This window comes from Dasypus novemcinctus, chromosome 26, assembly GCF_030445035.2.
Source record: "Dasypus novemcinctus isolate mDasNov1 chromosome 26, mDasNov1.1.hap2, whole genome shotgun sequence".
In the NCBI taxonomy this organism is placed as follows: domain Eukaryota; kingdom Metazoa; phylum Chordata; class Mammalia; order Cingulata; family Dasypodidae; genus Dasypus; species Dasypus novemcinctus.
The window spans coordinates 41,333,737-41,349,343 of NC_080698.1; the positions used below are offsets into that span (position 1 = coordinate 41,333,737).

The 15,607-nt window shown below is 39.8% G+C and overlaps 1 protein-coding gene across 1 annotated transcript in view; it reads left to right on the forward strand.

Moving 5' to 3' along the window:
- LRRN1 (leucine rich repeat neuronal 1) overlaps positions 1 to 15,607 on the forward strand; it is a 41,966-nt gene that overhangs the window by 1,564 nt on the left and 24,795 nt on the right. The gene's annotated exons all lie outside the window — the stretch shown is intronic.

Below are 15,607 nucleotides of genomic sequence, written 5' to 3' on the forward strand. Positions count from 1 at the left end.
TGATGAATGAATGAATGCCCGGATGTGAATGGTTTTGAGGCACTTGAACCATATAGAAAACGGACCCTTTCTCTACATCCATCCTCCATTATCATTTTAATTTCCAGAGTAGAAGATAAAAGGAAAATGATATTCTGTGAGCGAGCAGGCACTGTTGACTTGGGTTTTTGTTTGTAGGATTTTCTGAAAGACAGTATGTTTTGTTTTGCTTTGCGATTTGCTTTGCCACCAGTCTAAATAATTGATGTTACTTGAAATAATAATGCCCATTATTAAGAGTTTCATTTTAAGTCTAGAGGAAAGTTCGGGAAGGTACTTTGATTGGTATAAATCTAGAGTAAAAGTAGTGTTGTTGGCTCCAGGGCCATGTGTGTCCCGAAGTCTCTGATTTGCATGCAAATGTGAGCGGATCCTGGCAGATGTCTGGCCTCATCCATTCACATGATGGAATTTGAAAAGACAAGGAGTCTTCAGTTAACAATAGGCCTTAAGAAAATGCAATAAAGGCACAGTGTGAGTTTTTCTGTTGGGGAATTCCATGGTTTGCTGACACCTTTATTCAGGAGCCAAATTCTTTGAGAGCTATTGAGCTGAAATCTCAAAGTACTGCTTGCTCTTTACCTGGCTGTGGGTGATTGTGCAGTGTTCAAACTGGATGTTCCAGGCCGATGAGGAAAGTGTGTATGTGGAGCAGGCGGAAACTTTCATCCACTTCTGATGATGTGAAGTGATTGAATTGATCCCGCAACTTTGAGAGTTTCTTTTAGTTTTCTTGGAATAATTCTGCCTCCTGCTCACATTTGCTCTCCATCCTCAGAGATGCATGATACAGAGAGGATGATTGTAGTTGAGGAACATTAAGATCCCATGGAACTGTTCACTTGTCCAGTCAAAATCATTTCCGTTCTTAAGGCACCAAACTTGTGGCACTGCAGGTGATGAAACCTTGCATTCCTAGTCACCTGAGGGGAAAGACCTTTCTGCCTAGTCTAGCAGTAGCTGGGAGCCCACACCCCATTGTTCACTTGCTGGCATTTTGCAACTGCTGAACAAAAGGCAGGCAGTGTGGGTCGCAAGTGAGGCCCGCGATTGGATCTCCTGACAAGCCAACACCAGTGGCCTCTTTTGTCAGCCTCAAACACTGTAGAAGGGAAGAGGACCTATTACTGAACAGCGTTTCCCTCTGTAGTCTATATATTCACTAAAAGGGACATTAAAATATAAAAACAAACAAACAAAGTAAACAGAACACAACATTGCATATGAGGGATCAGTGTTGGGAGTGGGGGTGGTGGAGGACAACAGATGTTAGTCTGTTATTTTACATATTTCCTTAATTTATTTTTGCTGGTTCAGTGCCTTTGACACATACCAGGCAGTATTTTCCCAGGAGGGGGAAAATGAATTGAGTCAAATTTAAGTAAGAAAATGTTAGCCAAGATTGCATTTTCTGTCTTAGAGCTATATAGAAATCAGAAAGTAATAAATCATTGTAATAAATTCTTATGTGACTCTTAAAGCCTGAGATTCTGTCTTCCTTGTAGAGTTAAAAGATAACTATAAAATAAACTTGGCACTTCTAGACTATAAACCATTTTTTTTTGGAAAGCTATCATCTAGATATTTTTTAAACCTGGGGACTTAAAAATGACCAACATGCCTCACATAGGTAAGACCTGATTGATCTTTGGCTGTCATCCTGCCCTTTGTGAAATCTTTATTCAACAAGTCAAATGGAAGGGAAGGCCAGAGCTTTTACTCCTTGGTAAATAAAGGTAGCAAAGTACTTATTGTTAGAAACCATTCACTCAGTTAAGAGAATCTTAGACCAGATCATACTGCAGGCTTTGGTTCTGAAAATTACCCATAGACAATTCCGGTTAGTGTCTGGGATTCCGAAGATACAAGGAAAAACTCAACCATAGATCTTTCTAAGCATAGTTCCTGCCAAGGGTGGCTTCTTGACCTGAGCTGATAAACCATTTACCACATGGTATGAAGCAGTAACCTTCTTGGAATACAGCTGATACTAAAGAAAATCTGCCTCTACAGAACTATATTGCTACTTCCCAAAACAGTTGGGTAATAACTATAAATAATCAGGGCCATGGGGTTTTTATGCTACCATAAATAAGCTGCAAGCCATAAATTAAAATACAATAAATTATAGGACATGAAAGTCATTTTTGCCAGACTCTCATAATGCTTTCTTAAAATTTATTTTTAAGCTACAAAATAATAGTTCTCCAAATGATTCATTTGAGCACTAATGTAAGGTTGCTCAAAATATTGGATTTAATTTTTAAAACTCATTATGCTGAACATCTATTTTGGGTTAAGCCAATCTGGAGATAAAGGAAATTCCACTGTAGAATCATATTTTTGTTTCCCAGAACAATGGAAATATCTTTAACTCATAATAGAGCTTTGGTTACTATTTTATTCAGGACGAATTTATAATTGTACAGATGAAGTCAAGAAAACATGTATTCACTCTTGTTTGAGCTCAAAGTACAGAACAGGGACAAAATCAAATTCTATGTGCAAAATTCAATACTTTCATGACCAAGGGAACCATTGGTTCCAAAAGTCTTCTTAACGTAAAGTTTACTTTTTAAATTTCTTGTTAAAGTAGGTTACCATTAGCCTACTTTGTGGATATATTACAGGGTGTGACCTTCAAGTCTTGAAACAGACAAATGCATAATTCATAGTTTATTGACATTACATCATAATATGTGATAAAACAATAGTCTATATTTTAAGATTTTATGGTCACCTATAGAACTATTAAGCATATTATTCATAATTAATAACTGTACCATTTTATATTATAGTGTTTTTAAAAAGAAACAATATGCTTTCATTCTTTTTATGGTTTCATATTTTCAAAAGGTCTAGGAACTAGCCATTTTATTAGTTATTTGGTTGGAAAGCAAGTTATTATCCAGTTATAACTAGGTGATCTTGGGATCAGTTTCTTAATCCCGCCAGTCTTAATTTTATTTTGTACACGACATGGTTGAACAAACAGGGCTGCAAGGACTAACTACCATAATCAATGAGATTGCTAAAAGATTTAGGGAAACTGTGCCTTCAGTTCCATAGCTAACATACGCATTTAAATTAACTTCGGTGGAACCTTGTCCTCAATACCACTGAAAATCCCCCCTAATGCACGGAGGAGTCTAATCTTCACCTTGCAATGATACACACCAAACATCCTGTCAACTCTGACTTCAGAGTAAAAGATGCTGCCGCACCTGCTTAGACATTTAGATTTGAAAGTTGTGGAGCAAAACTGCTTTTATAGTGGCTTATTGCCTGCAGAGATTGGCATGTTATTCAAAAGCTCTGCTTAACATAAATGAGTTGTGGTACTCGGACCCAGGCCATCCCAGCTCACATCTGTTATACCACTGGCAGGCATGTGGACGCCACAGCTGTCCCCTCATTTGTGTATGAAATGGACACACCGGTGGCATTTTTTGGTTACCATAGTTACATTAACACTATGCCTGTGACAGGACATCCTTCTCCAAGAAAGGTTTCTGTGGCAGATATTTTGTAGACCTGGGACTAAAGAGCAACTATTTAAAGTTTGGGAAACATGTACATGAGTCTGCCATTGTTTTTTGGAGCCACTGTTTCAGTCACAGAAGGAGCGCTGTCCTGAGGTGTGGCGCCCAGAAAGGGTACTCACAAACCACTGGCTAAAAAAGATTTCCTAGGGAAGCATTTCCAACAATGGCTAACCTCTACAGGAGAATGTCCATTAAATCTGCATTTCACAATATTCACTGTTCCTCTTTATGACTGCCCTTTGTGAGGTGATGCATTAGCATAGTCATTTTCAATTCATCCAAGAAAATGGACAGCACCAACATTAGCATCCACCTCAGCAAGACCTAGGAGACAGAAAATCAGTTTGCGCTATTAAGCAGGAAGCATAAAGAGAGCATCTTCATTTAGGAAAACTAAAAAAGCTTCACAAAGAAAGAAAGGTTGCTTAATTGGTTTCATGCCTATAATTTTCCCCTCTAGAAAAAATGTTAGCATGGCAATAAAGAATGTCATTAACCTGCATTGTTATTTCACAATAGTAATAAGTCTTAATTTGCATCCGTAATAATCACTGTAATCAAGTACTGTACAGGGAGTCAGGAAGGTGCAGGCTCAATTCCCAGCTCTGACACTAATGACTAAATGTGTGACCTTCCAGATGTCCTGACCCCCTCCCGATGCTTCAGGGCCCCACCAGAGTATGCTTTAAAGGATTCATGAAAGCTGGTCAACGTTTCTAGTATTACTACTGCAAAGAATTTGATTTCTGCAAAAAATGCCATGATTATATGAGAGCTGAAGGTCGGGGGCACACAGCCATGAGACTTTTTCTGGTTCCTAATTCCGTGGCTAAGAGGTTTTTGTTCTTTTAAAATTTTTCTCCCCCATTATGATGGTTCCTCACCACCTCACCTGGGACCTCTTGAGGAAAAGGATACACTGTCTGAATGTGCCTGCAATATGGGATGGTATTTATGATAGGGAACATTTATTGATGCAGGAAATGTTTATTGAGCACCAGCTGTGTGCCAGGCGTTACAGGAGGCACTAATACCAAGAGAAGGTAGCTTGATCTTGCTGTAGCCTGTGCATTAAATACATTGTTGGCATTTTGTATCCGTCAATCCATCTGTTGTTATACAATATTTATTGAGTGCAGTAGGAACAAAATGCTCTGCTAGATCTAACACAGAGATTCTCAACCAGGGGCAATTTTGCCCCATCCCCACCCCCCAGGGTACATTTGGCACTATCTGGAGACATTTTTGATCATTACAGTTGAGGGGGGCACTATTAGCATCTAGTGAATAGAGGCCAGAGATGCTACCCACCATCCTACAATGCACAAGACATTCTCCCACAACAAAGAATTATCCAACCCAAAAAAGTCTGTAGTGATGAGGTTGAGACACCCTGCGCTACCAGACATTGGCTCTCCCCTCAATGTGCTTAAGCGGAGCAGGGATTACATAAGGGAAACTGGCAAGTGCAATAAAGTGTGCTGTGATGGAGAAAGTATGTGCTACAGAAGTACAGAAGAAGGAGCTTAATTCAGACTTCGGCTATCAGCAAAGGCTTTAAGAAACATGCTGGTTAATTCACAGAAAATTGCTAGGCCTAGATTATCTGACACCTCAAATACAAGTGGTCAGCAGGAGACAATTTTAAATTTAGTCTCATGGAACACAAGACTCCATAAGTTTTTCCAGAACTCTAAACTAGGGATGGCGTTAATTCATTTTAGGAGTGGGTCACAACTCAGTATGTCTTGAGTAAAGAGAAGAGGAGCAGTAAAGAATCTATACAAAGAGAAGATGAGGCTGAGCTGTCAAAGACAGATAATAATGTTTCATGTTTTAGAACTTAAAACTTTGCTGAGTCCGTAAGTAGTTATCCTACTCGACTAAGTGTATCATGCCTCTTCCTTTTTTTTTTTTTTTAACAATAACTAAGAGACCAGAGCCATGGAGAGGCTCCATGCGAACTTGGACAAGTCAACTTTACAAAATAAGCCATATTTGTAAAAGAAGAGTGGTTGCAAGCCTTGTGTTCCAGGTTGCATTTCTCTCAGGGCACACATCTAGTGAAAGACTGAAGGTAAGATGAGACTCCAGATTCCCTGCCCCTCTCGGTCTTAGTGCCCTTTCTAGAGTGTGGCTACTTCCTGGACCGTGCAGTCAGAGCAGGTAACAAGATGGCAGTGACTCAGCATCCTAGCTCTTGGGTTACCAAAGAAAGCAAGGGCAGGGATGGATCGATGAAAGTGTATCATGCAGGAAAACTTAAGTTGGGTTTCCCAGGCACTAAGGTTTCCCCTCTTTCCAATATCTTAAGTGGACCCTAGAAGCTTAAAAAAAAAAGTGATGACAACCTGGGAAGAAAGGTTCATAGTAGAATAGCAAAGATGGTGGTAGGGTTAAAAAGAAAGAAAAAAAAAAGAACATGTGGAAAGAATTGAGGATGTTCTGTCTGGAAAAGTAAAAGATGCAGAAATGGCATGGTTTTGTTTTTATTTGTTTTTTTGCTTTTTTCTCTTGCAGGAGTATTTCAATTTTCCTCCCAGAGAATAATGACTAGGATCTACGCACACACACACATACACCAGAAGAGACATGTAGGATTCCATACTGAGAAGTTTATGTTTTTTGCCTTTTAATAATAAGATTACCACATCAAAATGAGTTTTAGAAACAGTTCAACCTCCAGGTCTTAAAGCTGTAAGAACTTCTTGCTTTTCTGGAATGGTGTAATGTTTTCTAGGGAGAAGTACAGCCGAGTGGCTGCTTGCTTGACCTCTCAAGGTTCTTTTCATCCTCATAATTTTGTGATTTCCAATATCCTGAGTGAGAGTTACACAGGACTTCAGCCATGTTCTAAGGGTTTCCAGGACACTGATGGAATCCGTATTAACTCACCGGCCTATCATCGAACCAGTGAGGTCACTGGAGTGGTAATTAGCTGGATTTCTCTGGCTTGTTATTCAAGCTAATTACGGATCCATGCAGTGAATGCTATATGTAAAGTTTTACTCCCCAAAGGACCAGTTAGCATTGCTCTGTTCTATGGGGACAGCCAGTATCTGGAACCCCAGGTAAATTTACTCATATACACACAATCACATCATTTTACACCTGAGGGACCAGATGGAAATCTTGGGTCACTTGAAAGTCAGAAAAAATAAAAGTCATGTGGGAAAAATGTAGTGTTTTTTTTCCACTCTTCATGCATGAAAGGATAGCATCATCCACATAGAACTCTAGTGAAGAGATTTCCAAAGGGTTACACTCCCAGGATTCAGTGATGGAGTGAGAGATTAGCTCTGTGCAAACGCGATTCTTTAGTAATAGGGAAGAAAATATTACACAGGGCTTCCCTTTAGAGCCTCAGGGCCCAGCATATTACCTTACAGAACGGTAGTAGTAGTAGTAGGAAAATGATAATGATGATAATAATAACATCCCATATTATTGTGCCCATTCAGTGTGCCCAAGCACTTTTTATGCATTAACTCACTTAATCTTTGCAACATCTCTAGAAATATGATATCCATTATACAACCTGAGAAACTAAGGCACAAAGCAATGAAGTAACTTTCCTGAGGTCATACAACTCATATGTACTAAAAAATTTGTCGAATGAATGAATGAATATACTTCTGTTTTAGAGGAAGGATACCTTATTAGAATTCTCATTTCATAGTAATCCTGCCTCTAGGCAGGCACTTTGCAGACTGGCTCTGTGACTGTTGATAATAGGTAAAGTCTAAGAGTTGGTAAGTAGCAGAGTAGGGATGTGAACTTGGTTTTAACTCTGACTCTGAACAGTTAGAGCACGGCTATAATTCTTCATCTTTAATTGCAGCTATAAAACGAATGGGCTGGACTAGACTCACTCTCATAGCCCATCCAATTCTAAAAAGTCTGTAATCCTATTATTAAAACAAGGTTTATAATCCCATTATTAAAATCAAACAAGGTATTCTGTTACTACTTTCAATTTTCAAATTTAGCATAGTATTTTAATTTAACCAATCATCAAATTATCCTTTAGAATTATTTAATAGAAGATGTTTTTAAACCATATTTAAGGTAATTTTAAATGGATGAAAATGCATAAAGATTGCGTTCCCCTAACCAGTATCATCACACTGCATATTAAGTTTTTTCATCATTGGCCAAATTTAGACAGTTTCTAAAAATGAAGAGCATCTTTTTGATATACAGGGAAAAGACAGAAGGAAAATGATTAATTTTGGGAAAAAAATACTGTCCGATATTTGTAGAGATTAGTAGCTTGTTGAAACTTAAGGAAGGTCTTGAATGATTTTTTTTTTTTACTAGAGTTTGAAACTCCTGATAATAATAAAAACTACATGAGATTTGCTTCTAAAGATTCTTTTGCTTTAAGCCATCTTTCTGATAGCAGTGATGGACTTAGAAAAATATCAAAGTCACTGCCATAGTGTTGCAGGATGCAGAGCCCAAGATGGGAAGAGAGTGGGTAACAAGGGAGGTCTTAGAGTTGGGAAGAATTCATTTCAAAACTGTTCTTAGCTCTGTGGGGTAGAGCCTCAGTATCCTTATCTGTACGATAGGCATGGTCATAGAACCTTCCTTATGGGATCGGTGGAATTCTTCAATGAGATCACGCACGAAAAGCCCGCAGCACAGTTCCTGGTGTATACTAAGTAAACAGCAGCAATGGGTAGAAGTGGTATGCTTATGCTGAAGTGTGACATTGTGACCTTTCTGCCCCTGCATTCTTAGGATGCTAATTCCAAGGCAAGTAGAGGGGCTTTAAAAAAAAAAAAAGATGACTCAGACTAGCTGCTTATGAATTCAGTAGTTCACTCGGTTGTCACCTTTTGTGATAGACACCTAAGACAGCCTTTTATTTTCCCAGAAATACAGGAAATCTTGAGTGAGCTAATGTGTTTTGAACAAACCGCCAAACAGATCATTAAAGCCTTTTTTTAAATTGGTTTGCATCTAGATTCTGTTCTGTCTTCCATCTCTGAAAATATTTTAATGTCCCTAGACTGTAATTCATAAAATCACATTTTCTAACCATAGAGGATAGGTGGGATTCAGAGCTACCATGACCACAAAGGGTAGCTAACTGAAGATACTGTGAGAACTAGCAGACCCCAAAGCCTTAACTCTCTGAGATCTATGGATTTGTTTGTTTGTTTGTTTATTCTCCTCCCCCTGCCCCCTGCAGCTTGCTTGGTGTCTGCTCTCTGTGTCCATTCACTGTGCATTCTTCTGTGTGTCTATATTTATTTTTATTTATTTCTCCCCACCCCCCTTGCGGCTTGCTTGTTGTCTTCTCTCTGTGTGCATTTGCTGCGTGCTCTTCTGTGTTTTTACTTGTCTCCCTTTTTGTTGCATCACCTTGCTGAGTTGGCTCTCCGCGCTTGTGGGCCAGTGGCACCCTGTGGTGCTTGCAGGCCAGCGGCTGTGCAGTGTGCAGGCGAGCCTGCCTTCGCAAGGAGGCTGGAGGACGTGAACCCAAGGCCTCCCATATGGTACATGGGCCCAACTGATTGAGCCACAGTCACCTCCCTCCGTGGTTTTAATATAGTATCTTCCTCATAAGGTTGTTGGGTCATGTAAAAATCTTAGAACAATGCCTAGCATTTGGAAGTGTTCAATACATAATACTGTTACCACTGTTATTATTACTTTTAAGTATCATCCTCTTCACAAAACATCAGCATCATTTTCCTTCTTGACCAATCTGCAAACCTCCAGGTTGGGACCAGATTAGCTCACCTGTGCAGTATAACCAAGAGACCCCCGAGAGCTGGGCCAGTAACAAAGCAAAAGGAAGTCACCATCAAGCCAAATCAGGGATGTCCCCTCAGGGGACCCATGGTGGACTGATGCAGGGGCAGGTTGCTAAGATGCGAAAGCCCTGTCCTGATTCGGTCTGCAGATTTTCATGTACATACAAAGGGGAGATTTGAGATTACTGTGACTTAAGAGCCTCATGTTTTAAAAATTCTTTGTGAGATAGAAGTAATAACTAAATTTTTATAGGGAATTTCATAACCATTGTCTCATGCAAGCCCCATGATCAGAGCTTCTAAATTGGGAGGTAGCCACACTTAGAGGTAAAGATAGTGACACTCTTAGCCCTTGGGGACAGCTAGTACCACGCAGCTGGTCACCTCCAACTGCCCTTGTGGGGCCATAAATAGAATTTTCTCGGTGGTTGAGATGAGCACATCGTAACCCTGGAAGGCATGACCTCATTTTAAAGATGAGGAAAAAACCTGAGGCATGAAACTCACCCAAGATCTTACAACTCGTGACCATATAGGAACAGCTACTCTCAACTGTTGATTTAGGATTATTTATTTACATAGCTGTCACACCACAACTGCCAAACAGCACCTTAAGGGATAAGACTGTGATTTCCTCAACCTGGGTTCCCAGAACATAGCAGAGCACTTAACACATGGAAACTGCACCTAACAAATATGGAATAGAAGAAGAAAGGAATTTCCATGTCATTTCACAATACTGCTCATTTTATTAATTTTTGCAAAAGTATTTGCTATATAGTTTAGTAGAAATGAATAGCTTATATACATATATTATACTCAGCAATGTTTGAGCATAACTATTTTAGAAGTTATAGAAATTTGAACGTATTTGGGGATGCTTTTACAATATTCATGCCAAGGAAGTAATACTAAGTAAAAAATATTAATTAAATGCTTGTAGAGTATTAAGTGCTATTAGAAGGGTGAGGAAGAGGGTGAAGAAGTCACACATGGTGTTATTTTCATTCCAAATGAGCTTGCAGACTCATTGGGGAGATAGACTACATAGAGGTACAAAAGAAATTAATTGATTGTTTTGGCTTGCAGTTATGTACCCCAGAACATGTTCTTAATCTTAATTCATTCCTATGAGTGTGAACCCATTACAAACAGGCCCTTTTGATGAGGTTATTGTCAGTTAAGGTGTGACCAACTGAATCAGGATGGGCCTTAATCCTATTACTGGAAACCTCATAGAGAAGGCCAGGGAGAAAAAGCCACAGGTAAAGCAAGACGTCGGAAGTCAAAGGAACCTGGGAGAAAAAGGAGAAGACATTGCCACATACATTGCCAGGTGACAGAAAAGCCACAGACCAAGGCTCACTGACAGCCAGACTTGGTTCACCACAGTTTGGGGGAGAAAGCATCATTGCCTTGCCAGTGCCTCGATTTTAGATTTCTTGCCTGAAAACTGTGAGACAGTAAATTCCCATTGTTTAAGCCGATCCTTATATGGTATTTGTTTTAGGAGCCAGGAAACTAAAACAGTGGTCACCTGTGGAAATTCCACAGCAGAGAAACCAGGGCCTTAGACCAGATAGTTGTGGGTTTAAATCTCCACTCCACCACATACTAACTGTATGGTCTTGATTAAAAGACTCCATGACATTGACCCCAAGCTCTCTCTGTAAAATGGGGGAATAATATCTACCCTCAGTGTTGCTATAAGGATCCAGGGCAAAGCTCTTGGCACAATGCTCAGAACATGACAGTCATTGACTTCAGTCATTAGCAATTATTGATTGAGCACTCCCCCTGCTCAGACCTTTTGCTGGAGCACACAAAACAGAGGCTGCGTGGTCCCTTCCCACTTGTAGCTGGCTGTCTAATGGGGGATAAAAGCATCAATCCAGTATCACACAAGTAAATGGGAAATGATAGCTGAGGCCAGTGAAAGAGAAGTACACGAGGTCAGGAGAGAATATATGGAGGCTTCTAAGAAAAAACCTCCCTGGAACCGACATTTAAACTGTCATCTCAGGGATAAGTGAGAGCTGGCCAGGCAAAGGGAGGGGAGAGGGAAGAGCTTTGCAAGCCAAAGAACAGCATTTGATAAGGCCCAGAGATGGAAAGGAGCTTGAGGAGCAGAGAGAAAGGCCAGTGGGTCTTAGCAGAGAAAGAACGGGGAGCACTGATTCCACATCTTCCTCTCCCCTTTCCTCAGAAGTACATTCAGAGTTCCAAGGAAGCAAAACTAGTGCCCATTCTGCAAAAGGAGAGTTTGAGTCAGAGAAGGGCTACGTAGAATCTAGTTATGGAAGAGGGAAGACAACAAGGGGGTTTGAATTCCTGAAGAGGGGAATCACCAGAGCAAGGGCTCAGGGCCTTGGAGGGGTGAGAGGCATGCCAGAGGCTGGCATATTTGGCCTCCCTGGTGTTGAGCTCCAGGATCTGAAGGGCACATGAGGGAGAAAGTCACGCTTTCATTCCTGCATGATCTTGGGTGTACGGCTTAAACTCTTTGAGTCTGGGTCGTAAAAGAAATAATAATAAATCACTGGATTGTGAGGATGCAAAGATATAATGTATGTGAAAGTGGTACATAGTTAGTACCTAGTAAGTTATTTATTTTATTTTACTTTATTTTTTGTTTTCCTATCCCTTTTTCCCCTCCTGGAATACATTTTCCTTGTATTGTAGATGAATCCCTGAATAAGACACTGACTGAGAACCAATCAACTCTGTTGTCCCAAGATGAAGATTTTTTATACTGTTGGTTTGATATGCAAAGGCTTCTTGTGTGGAGTATTATTCTTGTTCCTGATCTCCATTATGTAAATTGCCCCTAGCCACATCTGGCTGGTGTTAATATGAAAGAGGTGACTGATGTTCAATGTGCAAGATCCTCCAAGAGATTTAGATGGTGAGTAATTTCATTAGGGCTCTAACGACCATAAAACTTAGTTGTTATTGATTTGTCCTCAGTGGAGAGATCTACTTTGCTGCCTGATCTCAATTAATATGGTTCATAATACAGAGATTATTTCAACACTGAGTTAGCATTTTTCCCCTGTAATTTGTTTGCAGTCCATCTCTGTATTGACATATAACTAAATTCAGATACTATCACCAGGCAGTTATCAAAGAGACTGTGGGGTTAGAGTCAGTTACTTTTTAGCGAGGTGCAGGGTTATCCTTCATACTTTTACTATGCTTTATAGCAACAAATCTCTTGACTCTCCCCCACCCTTTTATGGCTAATCTGCCTTTCTCACCATGTCTCTTGAGCTCTTAAGTCTTCCATTAGAACTTTAGGAGAAAGACTCCCAGGTTTCTCTGTAGCCATAACCTTACTTTCAAACTCCAGTCCCACATTTCCAAATGACTGGTGGATATTTTCACCCTGAAAATGCCTGAAGGGACAAAAGGAGGCAGTGGTTTCCAGGATTTGAGAGGAGGTGTTGCTGTACTAGAGAAAGCAAAGGTACATACAAAGCCACTGCAAAACAGTGATCCAGCAGGGAGCCAACCAGAGAGAGAAGTACTCTAACCTTTCTTTCTTCCCTACTCTCTAATCACTCAAGTGGAAGCTCATCAGCCCTATTCCAGCATGAGCTCTTGTTTTGAGAGCAACTATCATCATAGGCACCCAGGCTCAATACCTGGCCATTGTTTTTCACTCTTCCTTCTCCCATTTTTCCATATCTAGTCAGCTGGGGTCTGTACTAGATGCTTCTCTCATTCTAGTTCTCTAATGTCTCTTAAATACGGCCATTCCCCTCTGTTCCACCCACAAGCCCGTTTCCAGCTCTCATTCCCTCTTTCTAGTTTACTGTAAGTGCTTCTTAACAGTGTTTCCATTATGTTCCCTATCCAGTTTTACAGCTGAATTATAGAAATGATCCGATAATTCCCCTGTACAAAGGCATTTAGCAATTTCCCTCTAGCTACAGGATTACACTGGATAGTCCTCATGCCCCTGAATCCCTCTCTGCCCTTCTCCACTTGGCTTTATACCCTAGGAATCAGGCGCCTATGGGCTGTTTCAAGGGTCCCTTTGCCCTCTGGCTTCTGGTTGGGTTTGGCTTCCTGTGGTAGCTAGCTCAGGGCTGCGTGACCATCTTTGGGAGTTCACCTTAACCTTGCCCATGCCTTGTAAATGGTTTCTTTTTAAAACTTTCTTTATTCACTCCCCTTTGGGCATACCATCTGTTTTCTGTTAGGCAAGACAAGAATAATAAATGAGTGAAAACTCCTTAGCAAAGCCTTGAAGGCCCTCCATTAGTTAAGCACCTTCCTATCTTCCTGTCTTGATTTCCATAACTTAAATCCCATGCCAAGGGAACTAATTCCTATTCCAGGTACTGACTCTGTATCTGCTGCTTTGGTATCTTTATACCAGTGGTGTGCCGGTGAATGCTTAAAAGTTGGCTCTCCAGAAAGATAAGCCCTGATTTGTAGTGCTTGCTCCTTCTCTGATGTAAAAACTCCCACCGTGGCCAGTTTTAAGCTGCCAGCTTGAGGTCTCTGAACATCATGCTTTAGAAAAAAATGTGGACAACTGTCTCAGAGCAAGCTGGCTCCAGGACCTCCATGCTTTGCACACAACTTCCCCTCCTTCCCAGAATATCTGCGTGCCCAATCCCATTGCCAGCTTCTCCACAGCCTTTAAAACCACCCTCCTTTATTTGGTCAGATGTCAACCCTTTGAGCATTCATAGTACTTTATCTTCACTTCCTTCTTGCACTTCATCAGTTTCTACTTTATAGGGGTGGTCTATGCATATGTTATCACATCTCCGCCAGTCAAACCTATGGTCCTTGGAAGAAACTCAGTGTCTGATTAATCTTTGAATCACCTCTGTTGACCCCTGGCCTCCAGCTTACACAGAAGAGTTACTCAATAAACTATTCTAATTCATTTCTACCACTCCAAAGGGCATTTGAAATGGTAAACAAACATAATTACCAGGCACATGTTGATGGTAATACTTCTCAACTCAGAATTTTCTGGTGAGTTGCTAACATGGATGTCAGTTGGATTTTTGAGATTTAAAAACCCTGAAGGCAAAATGAGCTACCTGTTGATATTTTATGCTAAGTTGCTGAAAGTGACTACTTAAAGTTGCTTAAGTCTCCAAGAAAATAACTGTCACTCTGGTTTTGCTTACAAATTATGTGTTCATTTTCCTCATTTAAATAGAATTTGGAGTAATAATAAACCATCATTAATTCCTCACAGAGTGGGTGTAGTTCAGTGTTTGAGCATGCGCTTCATGTGTATGGGGTCCCAGTTTCAATACCCAATACCTCCTAAGAAGGAAAAACAAAACAAAACAAAACATGTGTATGTGTATATATATATATATATATATATATATATATTTCCTCACTCTTATAACCATTTGAGCATTCCATAGTTTAAATTGTGTTCCCTTGAGTCTAAAAATCTACAGAAAACTTTATAAGGTGCATGTTAGTTAGCCTGGATATATAAGAATCTACTGCAATTTATTCTAAGATGTAGTGTCTTAAGAAATAACCCTTTGTTGAATTAGCCTTTAATGTTGCTTCATTAAAAATGATTCCTATATTTAAAGTTCAAATGGTAACTACAATTTATATTAGAAAATTAGGAGGTAAACTAATAAGGCCTAGTGGCTTTGGTTTATTTTATATTTTAATGGTCGTGAATAATAATATGGACATTCAACTAAAATTATACATTTTACTTTTAATTTAATGGAACACATGAATTGAAAAGAGGCTCAAGAATGCACTATGATTTATAGTGCCTGCTGGCATTTTAATGTTCTCAGCTGTTCCTTTGCATCATTTGATTACATGAGGCCCAAACTGTGTAATTAAGGACTCTCCTGCTAATGCACACCGGCGGATTTATGGGTCCAGATCGCCGCTGATCTGAGCACTGTGAGTACTGGACCATTACTTTCAAGTGTGTGCTAACGTAGGGGAGCACACTGGCCTCCAGGAGAAGCTATAAAATAAAGAAACTGTTTCAAATTCAGGGAGGTCGTTTTCACCTGATTTTAATTTACCAAAAACCATTTAAAAACCTGATTACCAGAAATTCTAATTAACTAGAATCTCCACCCCCCTCACTGTGAGGAGAAAAGGGAAAATTGGAAGAAAATAAGTTAATAACCAGAGCTTTAATTTTTTTAAAAAATAAAACACTAAAAGATATCCAAGCTGAGTTCATTATCAGGGCCTTGAAGAGTATGTGTCTTTTTAAAAATCATGTAACTTTGC